The sequence below is a fragment of the Coturnix japonica genome, chromosome 1 (assembly GCF_001577835.2).
Source record: "Coturnix japonica isolate 7356 chromosome 1, Coturnix japonica 2.1, whole genome shotgun sequence".
Lineage (NCBI taxonomy): Eukaryota > Metazoa > Chordata > Aves > Galliformes > Phasianidae > Coturnix > Coturnix japonica.
In genome coordinates, this window is record NC_029516.1 from 33,902,720 (window position 1) to 33,915,985 (window position 13,266).

A 13,266-nucleotide genomic window follows, 5' to 3' on the forward strand; every position below is an offset into this window, starting at 1 on the left:
GGAAGAGCCACAACCATGACAGCACCACAGCAGGGTGTGGGACAGAAATAGCACAGGTGCCCAAATTAGGCCAGTGGTTATTTCATACTGTGTGACATTATGTGGAAGGCCATAAAGTGGTGGGGAGTTGGCTGGGGGCTGGCCACTGCTAAGGGTATTACTCGATGTCAGTGGATGGGAGGTGAGACATTGCGTTGCTAGTGGGACGCGGGTGGGTAGTTGTATTATTGTTAACTGGCTGTTGGTCAGCTGGCAGCAAGTAATTGCATTGTAGATATACATGTATTGTTCTAATTGCATTTTTGTTTCATGTCCCTTTTCTTTTCTTTCTTAGCAAATAAATAGCTTTTTTCTCAATGTACAAGTTCTATTTGTTTCCAGTTCTCTCCCTTATCCCACTGAAGGAGAGGGGGCAAATGAAAGGCTATATGGTGCTGAGCTACCTGCTGGATTAAACTACAGCATAGCACAGGAGAAAAAAAAAGGCTGACTTCTGAGGATGGCCTGCACAAGTGCAACCAATCTCACAGCATTCAAACTCTCATTAGTCCTGCCAGGGACAAAGAGACAGTGCTGTTTGTGTCATCAGTTTTTCTTGGAATTCTTTAGTATGCCATAGCTCTGGCTTTCATCTGCCAGCCCCACCTAGTCACCCCACACAAGTGTCAAATGTTTAGGGAAGAAAAAAAATGGTGTTCTATTTATTTATTCTTATTGTGTGATATACTGCCATGAGAAGAAAGCAGCTTCAGGACATGCAAATTCTAATCTCTAGCTGCCTATGATTCAAACCCAGAGGAAAATACATCTGCTCAAGGCCTTGCAGTTTTGGGAATTTTCTTTGAAAAATTTTCAAATGCATTTCCTTAGAGCATATTTGTTCTTTCTCTCTTAGCACTCCTTCCCCCACAGACATAAAACTTACAAAAAGAAGGGGAAAAAAAGCATATAGCCTTTTTCTCCATACCATTTTCATTTATCTTCTGAGCAAGGCAGTAGCTGAATGTACAGCAGAATTATACACCTTTTGAACAGCTTTTCTCATGTTCAGGTTTATTTATTTTGTTTTGCTCTGCCACAGGCCATTCTGTCATCCTTAATTTTACAAAATAACTCTTTTATTCCTCTAGATCAAAGTGGAGACATTTCTGTGCGGGCTCTCTTCATGCTTTGTCCTTGTGGTCTGGAACTCTCAGCATCTGCAGCAACTGTGTCTCCAGCTTCCAAGTCCATGGGACCAGCCTCTTCTTGAGGGTCACAGTGCCAGTCTACTCATCCTGAGGAAGTTCAGAGGGTCTGCACTACTGACAGAGCGTGAGATGGTTAGACAAACTTTGTTAGCAGCTACTGAAGAACCAGATGCATGGGTCCTTAGGAAGAGCAGTCACCCATTAGCAGCAGCCCTGTGGGAAGGACAGCCAAATACCTCGTTCTCATTTTGCAACATTTTCAGGCACAGAGCAGCAGAATTGTAAGGGTGCTGTTCGGTACCACTCCAAGCTGTCTGCACTTAATGGTAGTAATCTAAGCTGCAGGAAGGGAGGTCAAAACTCCATGCTGATAGTAGCAGAATGGGAATTAGACCTCTCCTGTCTATTAAAGTGTTCTCGGAAATACAGTTTTATAGCTCTATGTAAACAAGATTTATTGTATGTGGTAATTTCAATTGAAGATAAGTTTTAATGCTGCAATACGTGTAAAGATTTTTTAAGAGTAGGATATATCTGACAAACACAGGGATAAGAGTGTGGGACCCCTTAGTATGCTATTGATATCCTCAGAGAACATATATTGACACTTCTGCAGTTGCATAATATAGAAATATCCATCGATCAAAAGCAGAGGTAATACTTAAGAAATGACACAGTCATGGCAAGTATATTCAATGCACTGGAAACTGTTATTACCTTCTGCTGATATGAGACTGACATGTACGTATGTATGCTACCAAGCATATCTCTGGCTGAAAGCATGATTCTTTTCCCGACTCAGCTCTTGTAGAGGGTTACCTACACTTGAAGTTAACACTGAAAATAAGGATTTGGAAAAGTTAAATCCCTTCCCACTTTACTTTTGGCTACTAGAGGTCAGTAGGCATAGGAGAAAAAGTGAAATGATAGATGAGTTGATACTTGCACACTCAACAAAGAAGTTACAAGAGTAAATTCTGGCTGAGCTCAGCAAAATAAAATCTCTGCTGTATGACTCTTCCCATGTCCTTCTGCTTGGGCGATCATTTATATCTAATAACACTTTAGAAGTTGATTCTTCTTACAACAAATCCATTGAATGGATTTCAAGTGCCTCTGACAGAGGAAAGAGTTGAGGTATTCACTCATTTCTGAAAAGGCACATTGAACCACTAACTGACATTGCATAGGACTCTGTTTGACATGAAATTTTACTGTATTTGGTAGAAGCAAGCAGAGTCATCATAATCATAATCCTTTTTTTTTTACTTTAGTGTACCATGGGGATATAATAATGGGAATAATGTTTCCATTCTTCCATCTAATTTTGAGGGTTTTGATTGCCAGGATGAAGAGAAATAGCTGATTATTTTAAATATTCCAGCAATTCTCTACTGTGAACAACTTTGCATATATTGAAAATTTAAATTCATCATTCCTGAACTAATAGTTTGACTGTAAGTTCTTTTTTTTCCACATGAATGTTAGGAAAGGACCATATGTGTCATTTTTATAGCAGATGAGAAAGGTTTAGTATTTACCTGTTCAACGCTGGGACAATAGGTGTATTTACTATTTACATAAACGGGTACCAAAATTGTTACAATAAGTAATTTTTTACTGCCACCTTGTGGTGTTGCTAACTTTTGCTGGCAAAAATAAAAATAAAATAATAAAAATAATAATAATAATGTTTAAAAAAATAAAAAATCAAGCCTCATGTAGATTTTTGTCCAAGAAAAACCAAACAGTGCATACAATTACACTGATTATTTTTCTTCATGACATCTGTGGTGTTTTTTTGTTTTGTTGGGTTTTTTTTGTTAATGTTTTTTTCTCAGCTTCTGGATTTCACATCTTCTTTCTTTGCTTCATTTTTAGATAAGAATACAACTTACAAACTGTAAACTATGAATGATCAATCTTATATCCATAGAAACTAAATGCAATCAAGACAATCCTTTTTTAAAAAGGCAAAACAAATTTTGGAAAAGATCTAAACGCTACGTGGTGTCTCAGTTGTTACAGCAGGAGAAAAACTGGCAACAATTCAGTGTATAATAACTTCCCCCAAATACAAATAGATCCCCAAAGTGTCTACTTCCCTTCAGGAATTTTTCTAGCCCACATGTGTGCAGAGGATGATTTTACTACATCATTTAGGCTGGCTCCCTGCTTGGGGACTGCATAACTATGATCATGCCCTTTAACTTTACACTCTTCATTTACTTCTGCATAATCTATCAGCTTCTTGGAATGAAGGCTGCCGCAGAGATAAAAACCCAGTCTCTGCTGGGGAACTCATACATAACTGTTCAGATCTCCTGGAACATTTGTACGCAGCTATAACAATACACTTCAGCCTCTTTTCTGCCTTCTTTCCCATGAGCTAGCATGGGGTCACATCTCTCAACAAAAAGCCTTCTACATGAAGGGACAAAGTGGCTATCTTTGTTCATATGTTCATGAATAGAAACCTGCATGTGTCATCCACATCACAGAGAATGGATGTTAAAACCCTATGAAGGACATACAGGATATGCTGGAATATTTTGCACAACCAGAAACAGAAGGGAAAGGTAGCACTGTCAGATGAAAAAGCACATTACTTTCACAAAAAACCCTGGAGTTAATTACACATGCTCCTTAGAGGACAAGTGATCTGTGAAGCCATACCTTGTGATGTAATCCCTAGGAAATGCTGAACATATCCCTGCAATTTTCCTGAGCAGGACACCCTAGACGTAAGAGGACATGAGTTTTGAAAGCATTGCATAGGCTTTAAAACCAGCATAACTCTTCCTGTGGGTTCATTGGTGGCAACTCTATCAACCTTATTTACCTCCAGTACATTCACTTAGTCTCCACAACAAGAAATCACTCAGAAATTACACTGAAGGTGTGTCTTATTGTAACTTTTATGCTCCTGCAATGTCAGTGCAGATGTTAAAGTGTTTCAAGAGAGAGGTCCCTTTACTAAGTAGTTGGAACAGTCCCAGTATTAGCTGATCCTTGCCCAGAAAGCAACTCGTACTTACAGGGCAGGTGATATGATCATATACATACTACAATGAAACAGGAAAGCATCTCAGTCAGAATAGCGCTTTTTATGTTCTATGTGATATTCCTGGACATAGAATAAAAAGCAGTAAAGAACTCTTTCTGACCACATAATACATATGGTTAGACAATCTAAGAAGCTGTGGGCCTGCCTACTCTGCAGTCTTATCTGTGATGGCAGTACAGTGAGGAGTCAGTAAAGATGAACAAATCCGCTGCTTAATAGAAAGAGTGGGCGGTAAAGTGCACTTGTTTCATTATGCTCAGCTATCATCATCCTCTGGAATACAGGCCTCAAAACATAAACAGGGCTTTTCTTCCCGGCTTATGGAAAAATTTAGCTTCATTATACCGTAAATTAAATGTATCAGATTAACACTTGTCCTGGATGTAAAAAATAATTATGTAATTAGACATAAATTAAATATGTTATATAATTAGTTCATTTATACTCTATATCCTATCTATACTATCTGTATTTTTGGATTATAGCAATGTATTTATACTGTCACAATATCAGTGTGGACAAAAGCACACTAAAATGAGTGAACAGTTGGCAGATGCATGGGGCTCAAAGAGTTGTAATAAATGAGGTTACATCAGACCGATGACCAGCCATTAGTGGGGCTTTGCAAGGCTTCATTTTGGAGCCAGTTCTCTTTAATGTTTTCATAATGAGCTGGATGCAGACTCAAATGCACACTAAGTAGCCTTGCAATGACACTAAATTAGGAGGAGCTGTTGGTTTCCTCAAGGGTCAGAAGGGCTTGCAGAGAACGCTTGAAACATTGAAGGGGTGGGCAATCATCAATCACATGAAATTCAACAGCAAATGCCAGATTCTGCACCTGGAATTGGGCAACCCTGGATAAACACAGAGCGGGGGTTGAGAGTCTGGAGAGCTTCTCTACTGAAAGGAACTGTTTGGCCTCTTTTCTTCAGCAAACAGGACCTGAGGAGATGGCCACAAGTGCCACAATGTGCCAGAGGAGATTTAGATTAAAGGTAAGGAAAAACTTTTTCTCTCAGAGAGTGGTCAGCAGTTGGAATGGCTGCCCAGAGAGGTGGTGAGGTTGCCATCCCTGGCAGTGTTCAAGAGGCATCTGGATGAAGAGCTATGAGATATGGTTTAGTGGCTTGTGGTATCAATGGTAATGGAAGGATGGTTGGACTAGATGATCTTGCAGGTCCTTGCCAAACTTTTGATTCTACGATTCTATGAGTCCATGATTCTATGAACCTAGGGGTTGTGGTTGAGGGCAAGTTGAATCTGGGTCAGTAGTTTGCCTTGCTAGCCAAAAGATCCAGCCACGTCCTGGGGTGTGCCAGAACAGCCAGTTGGGTGTGGAAGAGATTGTTCCACTCCACACTGCACTGTGCATCCTCATCTTAAGCACTGTGTGATGTTTGGGTGCCATGATATCAGGAGGACATAGAACTACTGAAAAGCATCCAAAGGAATGCTGTGAAGATGGTGGAGAGACTAGAAGGCAAGGTGAATGGGGAGCATCTGAGTCTGTTCAGCCACGTCTGTTCATCCCAGAGCACTGACTGTGAAAACGAGCTGCTGAAGTTTGGGAAGCATTTGGACAATACGTTCAAACATAGGATTTAGTTTTTGGAAGATCCTATTTGAAGCCAGGGGTTGAACTTGATCCTTGTGAGTCCCTTCCAAATTGGGTTATTTTGTTCAGCTCTGTTCTATTCCAGAAATCAATAACAAAGGGTGTACTGAGCAAGATGATTAACCTACAAGGAGTGAAAGCAGTTCTCAGAGTTGCAATGAAAGAGAAATTTCAGGTACAGAAGAAAGAAAAAGATTTACTCATTTTTAAGAGCTTAGAGAATTCTGACAGAGTTACTGCCTGGGTATATGGCAGACATAGATACTTCTAGGCATTTTATATTTCTGTGTTTCTCCTGTGCTGAGTTTTTTCACTCATCTTTAGTTTCCCTAATCTTGTCCTTTCATGATAATTTCTGTTTAAAAAAACATATTTTCTCATTTCAGCTACTGTAATCTCTGAATTTTCTGTTAGTCATTTTTACATTTAACTTTCTTTTCATCTATTGAATCCCTCACATAACTGCTAAAATGCTTTTTCTGCCCTGCTCCTTCAGCCATATAATCTCCCTGTTCATACAATAATCACACCAAGTCCAGTTGTCTATCTTTGTCTGGCTACATGAATTAAAATCAAAATACTTTGTCCTCAGCCTTTAATGTCAGAAAAATGCTGGTTTTGTTTTTGTTGTTGTTATTTCAGTCTGTTTTTTGTTTTTTGGTTTGTTTGTTCTGTTTTCCTTTGTCCTTTGTTTTTCCTTCAGTGCCTCTTTCTTGTTTCTGCTGTACATTCAACATTTCAACAGTTTATTGGCTACGTGCATTTGATCCTCAAGGGTCTATACAAAAATGTCAGAGTAAAAGTACTGAAGTGTTAGAGCTATAGAATGGTCAGAAAGGACTTGTGTCATTATTCCTATGTAATTCTAGAAAGACATCTTCATAAACCTTTGTATAAATGCTTTTAGATAACGTGAGGAAAGTGATTAAGTAGGGACAGTCTAGGATAGAAACAGTAGATACTAGCCCCACGTAATATATATGGAGGATGCAGAAAAGGAAAGGAGACTGGAGATGGGGTGACTGAAGTAAAAAATGAGAAAAGTGTGTTTTACTCAATTAAAAGCTTCCTACTTTTTACTATCCCACTTACAAAAGCTTGCAGCTATGAGGCTGTTGTATGATAGGTAAATGGAAAAATACAATACGTCTTAGTGCTTGTTGTACATATGAAGAGTTAAAAAATGTTGTAGAATTCAGGGGGTGGGTTGGTTTTTGTTCTGATTTGTTATGTTTTGTATCTCCTTTCTGAAGGAGTGCAGTCACCTGTAGTAATACACTGTGCAAAATCAGGAGGTAAGTATAAATTACAACTGATATAATGAGCCACTCTGATAGAGAAAAATACCTCAACTTATTTTTATTTTTTATGGAAAAGAAGCGATATATATTTACCAACAGAAAACTCTCACCTCTTAAAAAAAATTGATGAGCTCTAAGGTTTATGAAACAATCTCATGTCTGAGAAGTGATCTATAATAGCATCATTTAAAGTAACTTAAAACAGTGATTATCACAGCTGATTATATCTCCAAAGACATAGTGTCAATTGAAAGGAAAGAAATAGTGGAAGGTCTGGGAGAATTATGGTGATTGCAAATGTAGAGGAACAGTAAAGATGGTAAGAGAAAAGCTCAGCAAAAACATTTTAATCAGATACCAAGGGGCAGAAAACAATACAAAAAGAACAGAGAAAAGAATTACAATTATAAGATAAAAGAAAGCATCTCTAGAAGTTCAAATATGTTTGTGCTGACAGAAAACACTATTACAGCCTCACTCTAATGCCTTAGTTGCTGGCAAACGCAGCACTAAAAATAACAACCAAGTGCTGGCAGTGTGAAAAATCTGACTGTGGCACTACACAAAGCCTTGAAATCATCTTCAGGGAAAGGAAAAGCATGACAGTGACCCACACATCAGTCTCTTTGGTTAATGGGAAAAGTGGTGGTGTGTGAAACAGCACAGAAGACCATTGCAGTGACTGTCAGAGTGTTTGTTAAAGAGAGATTTAGAAAAGTGGAAGGAGTGAGTTCACTGTAGTCCAAGCCGACTTTCACTCATGTGCAGACAAGTCACTGGAATTTCAAAATGACTATTTTCACTGCCTTTCTAATGGTAAACTTTTCTGGTTTGACTAGATCCAGATTCTTTAAAGCTCCACACAAGGCATCAATTAGCAGGAAGCCAGATTTTCCTGGACCTTTGGGCACTCAGGAGATGTTTCCTAGTGATCAGGACCAGGCAGAATGTCCCAGTAGTAAGGCAGCTCTCGTTCTGTATCCTGTCACTTATGGTTCCCAGAAGCAACATGAGCTCAGGCTGTCATTACATTTCAGAGCACTGAGCAGGGCTGAGCCACCACCACCCAGGCAGCAGATAGGGTTCCCAATGGTGTGCTTCCTTTGGAGATGATGCTCATGTAACACCTAACACAGAGTCTAAATTTCTGTCTCTTCCCCACCCAGTTCTAAAACATTAGCAGACTTCATCAAGAAAAGTGACTGAAATCAGTTTCTTTTATGTGGCTGCTTATTGATTCATTGGTAGCTTTTTATTTTTCCTGCAAGTAATCTCATATACATCTTGAAAACCCTCTCCCTGTACTTCATGATTTACTGAACCCTAGTCACATTATGTAGGTGATACAATAGTTTAATTTAGCAATAAAAACAGGTATGGTAGAATTGAATTTACATGACAGTCAAATGTTGTCAGACTGGGAAAAATTATGGGAAGTAGCAGCGTAAAGTCTATGAGAGGAATTCTCTAATCTACAAAGATTTGGCAGTTTGTTTGTTACCTCAGTAACATCTGACACTTATGGAAGGAAAACAACAGCGCTGATGTAGCCCCACTGAAACAAGAATACATTTGTGTTAATTGCTGTGCAGTTACATCACAAGCTTCTTGAGAGAACTGACAACCTAAAGCAGGGGGGAAAAGAAGATGAATGGGGAAAAACTTCTACTTTCTTATGTCATCACTCTAACACTTTACGTCAAGTTATTTTAATCAAATATAGAAACTTTAGATGACTTTTGCCCATGTGAAATATTCTGAGAAGGTTCACAGATAAACAACCCAGGTCCTCTGGATGAGAATACACATCCACTTTTCAGATCATTGTTCAAGTCCTTCTTTAAATTTCTCTCAAATTGGCACCCACAAAGATATATTTCTACTGTTACTGTATTATGTTTCTAGACTGTCACAGCCAAGAGACTTGGAAATGTACTTCAGGGGCAAATTTCATGAACTTATTACACAGATGGGGCACTTCTCTGACCTTATTCTGACTAGCATTAATCTACATCAATATGCATTAAGAAATGCAAAGCAAACACTCTAGTAGTATACTTCTCACTCCTCAAAGGATGAGAAACAGATGTATAATTACTTTTTTAGCATCTCACTGGCAGCTGTTCCAAATCTATAGTGATAAGAGCAGTAGACAAACCACTCTAATATAGAAAAATGTGAAGTACTTTGTTCAAAGTCAGACAAGGGCTGAATAGTTTAACTGTGGATATTCTGTGTCAACTGGAACTTGCTATCTTCTTGTAATCAAGATCCATAAAGATATATTATTTTGAGTAATGAAAGATCTGATACTCTCAAATATATAAATAATATATATATATAAATATATATTTTAAATATATTTTTATACATAAATATATAAATAATCCTTTTAACTAAAGACGTGCTTTATCTGAAGGATTTAAGCCCAAAGGTGATCTGATATAACCCAGGCTACAAAGGTTAGTGAAAATGGAAATCCATATATTTTAATCAGTAGAGAGTTTGAAAAAAATTCAGCAGAAGCCAGATATCTCTCCTATTTGGAAATTAAGATTACTTCAGTAAAAAAACAACTATGCAAAATAAGTGAATAATATTGATTGATACACATTCTGCCATGGCGCTAAATAGTTAAAATCTAATTTCCAGAAAAATCTGCTGCAAATGAAATTAGAAATACATTTCTCAATATATTGACATAGGCCAATAATGATCTGTGAATTTCACTGAGATTTTTGTGCATCAGTTTATGTGTTGCTTATTTAAAAAAAAAAAAAAAAAAAAAAGTTATAGAATTAATGTGAGTGCTCTTGTCTTATGAAATGATCTTGATGAGCAAAGTATGATTAAGAGTAAGCTGATCTGCCTTTTCAAATGCACTGTAAATATGTATTTAGATACATAACATTTTTCAAGTAGGAAGAATTTGTTTGTATATCAATTTATTTATACATTAGAAAGAAGATAAAATTAATTAATGTATCTATGTCACCAAACATGCTTTTTTTAGTGGAATTTTTATCTTTGATTTGTAGCACAATTGTCTTATCTGTTTTTTTCTGTACAAGTTTTGTGAGCTGTTCTACATAGTCCACACATTTCCTGTTTTTTGTTCCCAAATTTAGTATTTTAAGCTGACAGGAGACTAAGATTAAGATACTCATTTGTGCATGGAGCACAGGGCAGGAAATCAATCGAGCAACCTGATCTAGTGGGTGGCAACACTGCCCCTAGCATGGAGATTCAAACTAGATGATCTGTAAGGTCCCTTCCAGCCCAAACTATTGTACAAATCTGTGATTCTGTGATACTCTTCTGTGTTTTCCTATAGCTAAGCACCTAAAACAAGGGCATAGTTCTCTTACAGTGCATAAACTACATTCAAGACCTATGGCATTTATATCCTTAAGTACAAAGTCCATTTGTTCCAGACTTCCAATCTGATCAAATGCAAGAGTGGCTCTTCTAGAGGATCAATGTTTCTGACTGTAAACTGGTCTTTAGGGAAACTTGGAAACTAAAATGGTTATGATCCAAGCTTAGTCTTACAAAGCTGGATCAGGTGATCTGTGCCTTTGAGCATAGAAAGGGGTTGAGTACCTCTAATGGAAATGTGGGATAATTGTGTATACTTGTATACTGAGAAGCACATGCACAGAAAACTGATCTTCCAAAACCATGAAAAATAACGCTATTTTTTCTCTTCAAAGAAGGAAAATTCAATCAACACAAAAAAGACAACTAATATGTTATCTAATCTGGTGAAATAGCATTTGCTGTTTGAACTATTTGGTAGCTTTTTTGGATATGCCCTTCAATACAAATTGAGCAGCTGTACATTTTCAAGTTTTCCATTTCTGCACCACTTTTAAATAACTTTAATAATTCTGAACTTAAGCATCCTCTTGAATCTACAGTTAAAGAGAACATGAAACTTCTCAGTAGAAGGAGACATCAAATATCATTTGAAAAATTACACATTTTAATAATTGTCACACATTTTCATAATTGTTCTGAGTATATTAAATGTGCATACAGTCTACTCATTCTGCTGAAAGCAATAGCTAAGAGATGAGTATATTAATATATTACATGCAAATTATGAAACTTGTGAAACTTAAGATTTCTCCACAAATTAAGATTTAAAGGCTTTTATAGATGAAGAACACTCTCAGAAGTCTTAAAATATTATATAGGGTCTTACTTGACACCTTATAACATTGACATGCTTTTTCACTTTTCTGTAACACTAGACAGTAGTGATTCTTTGTGGCTTATGTTTCCTTAGCTCTTTCTCTCAACTTCACACAGGTTCTGTTCACACAAGTAATTTACCTTTCTCCTAGCTTCTTGGAAACTTTGGGGAGAAATGAATGTTTCTTTAAAAGTATGCTGAGAGTCTTACAGTAAATTCTCAGTAGTACACCTGACAGTCATGCACAGCAAAGATTCTGAGTTAAAACCTCATTGTCAGTAGAGATTCAGGAAAGAAAGTAGTTTAAGAATCTCTCTGCTGTATAGAGCTGGAACTGAAACAAGAAGCAATTTGGAGTTAATTAACTCAAAGTAAATATCCTGTAATTGAGTTAATTTCATTCTTTTGGGATAAGTTCATAAGCTTTTATACTGGTAAAATTTGTCTTCTGTTATTTCTGACATATGCTGTGATCTACTGTGGAAACTGCTGATCATCTATGCAGTCTTTCTTCTGTAGCTGCTTTGGCGACATGATGTCATATTCTCAAACACTAATATTCTTCTAGGTTGATACTTGGATTTTCTTCTTCAAGACATAGTTTTTTACTGAAGAGCTAATTTGAATATTTTATATGAATGTGCTCTAAATGAATACATTTACATACTTACATGTGTTGACACAGCTAGAAAGTCTCACAAAAAGACTGTATCTGATACATTTTCTCCATCATGTGAATAGCCTATTGGGATCTCAATAGCCCTCTGGCAGGTCCATCATTTCATGATAGAACATTTTCCCAGTTGGTTTATCATTCCTTTTTTTCTTTCTATGTACTAATAGTCTTTCTGGAGATCATTAATGAATTCCACACTAACACCTCTCTTCCAAAAGATCACAAGCTGACTGATTTAATCTGCACTGACATTTCAAAGAATCAGCATAAAGGTATGGACAAGAGAATTTGAAATATTTAATACTCAAATATGTATTATCTTATACACCTTTGCTGCCAGGATCATGTCAGGAAGACCTATAGGAGAAAAACAAAGGGACCTGAGGATGGAAATTAATGATTTGCAACTAAGAAGTTGTTCTGCCTATCTGAGTGAAAATGATCACACAATAGTAAAGCTTAGACTTGCAGAGTGCAGCCTTCAGTATCTCTAAAATACTTTCTCACCAGTTGAGACCAAAAAGAACGAAGCACAAAGAAAACACTGCAGAACTTTATTGTCCTTGAGAGGTATACTGGGAAAGGGAGGATGATCGTGAATCTAAGATGATTAAATACTAATGGCACAAACTTCACAAGTGATGAAATGGCCAAATAAATTACCAGCACTTGAAACCAGACACATTTAGATTAAAAGTACTTCTGTGAGACAGTTTGATAAATGTCTCGGATTTAGCAAAGCTATGTCGTCCCACTTTAGGGACCTTTGACTTTGGTCACCTGCTTATTAATTGGACTGGTTTGTACCTATGCATTGTGAGATGTCATCCTTATGTTCTGGATAATATTTACAGAAAAACAGGGTTTTATTTATGGTTGTACAGCATAGGTCTTCTCAGAAAGTAAGAACTGCAAGTTGCTGTTTCAACATGTTAGTATCAATAATTTTCAAATTAACTGAAGATAGATCTACTTTGATAATATCCAAGCTGTATCCAATTGTTTAGTTTGTCTAGACTTTAGGTCAAGAATCTTGGATTGCTGTTACCATGAATCAAAGTTGATTGTTTTATTATGACAGAGATGATATTCTTATATATTCTGAGCAGTAACTTATCCCATATACAACAACACTGACTTTTGTATGATAACTTACGATGCAAGGAACAATATATTTTAGCTATCTTAATGTGGTATGCAGAAAAAGGTATCATTT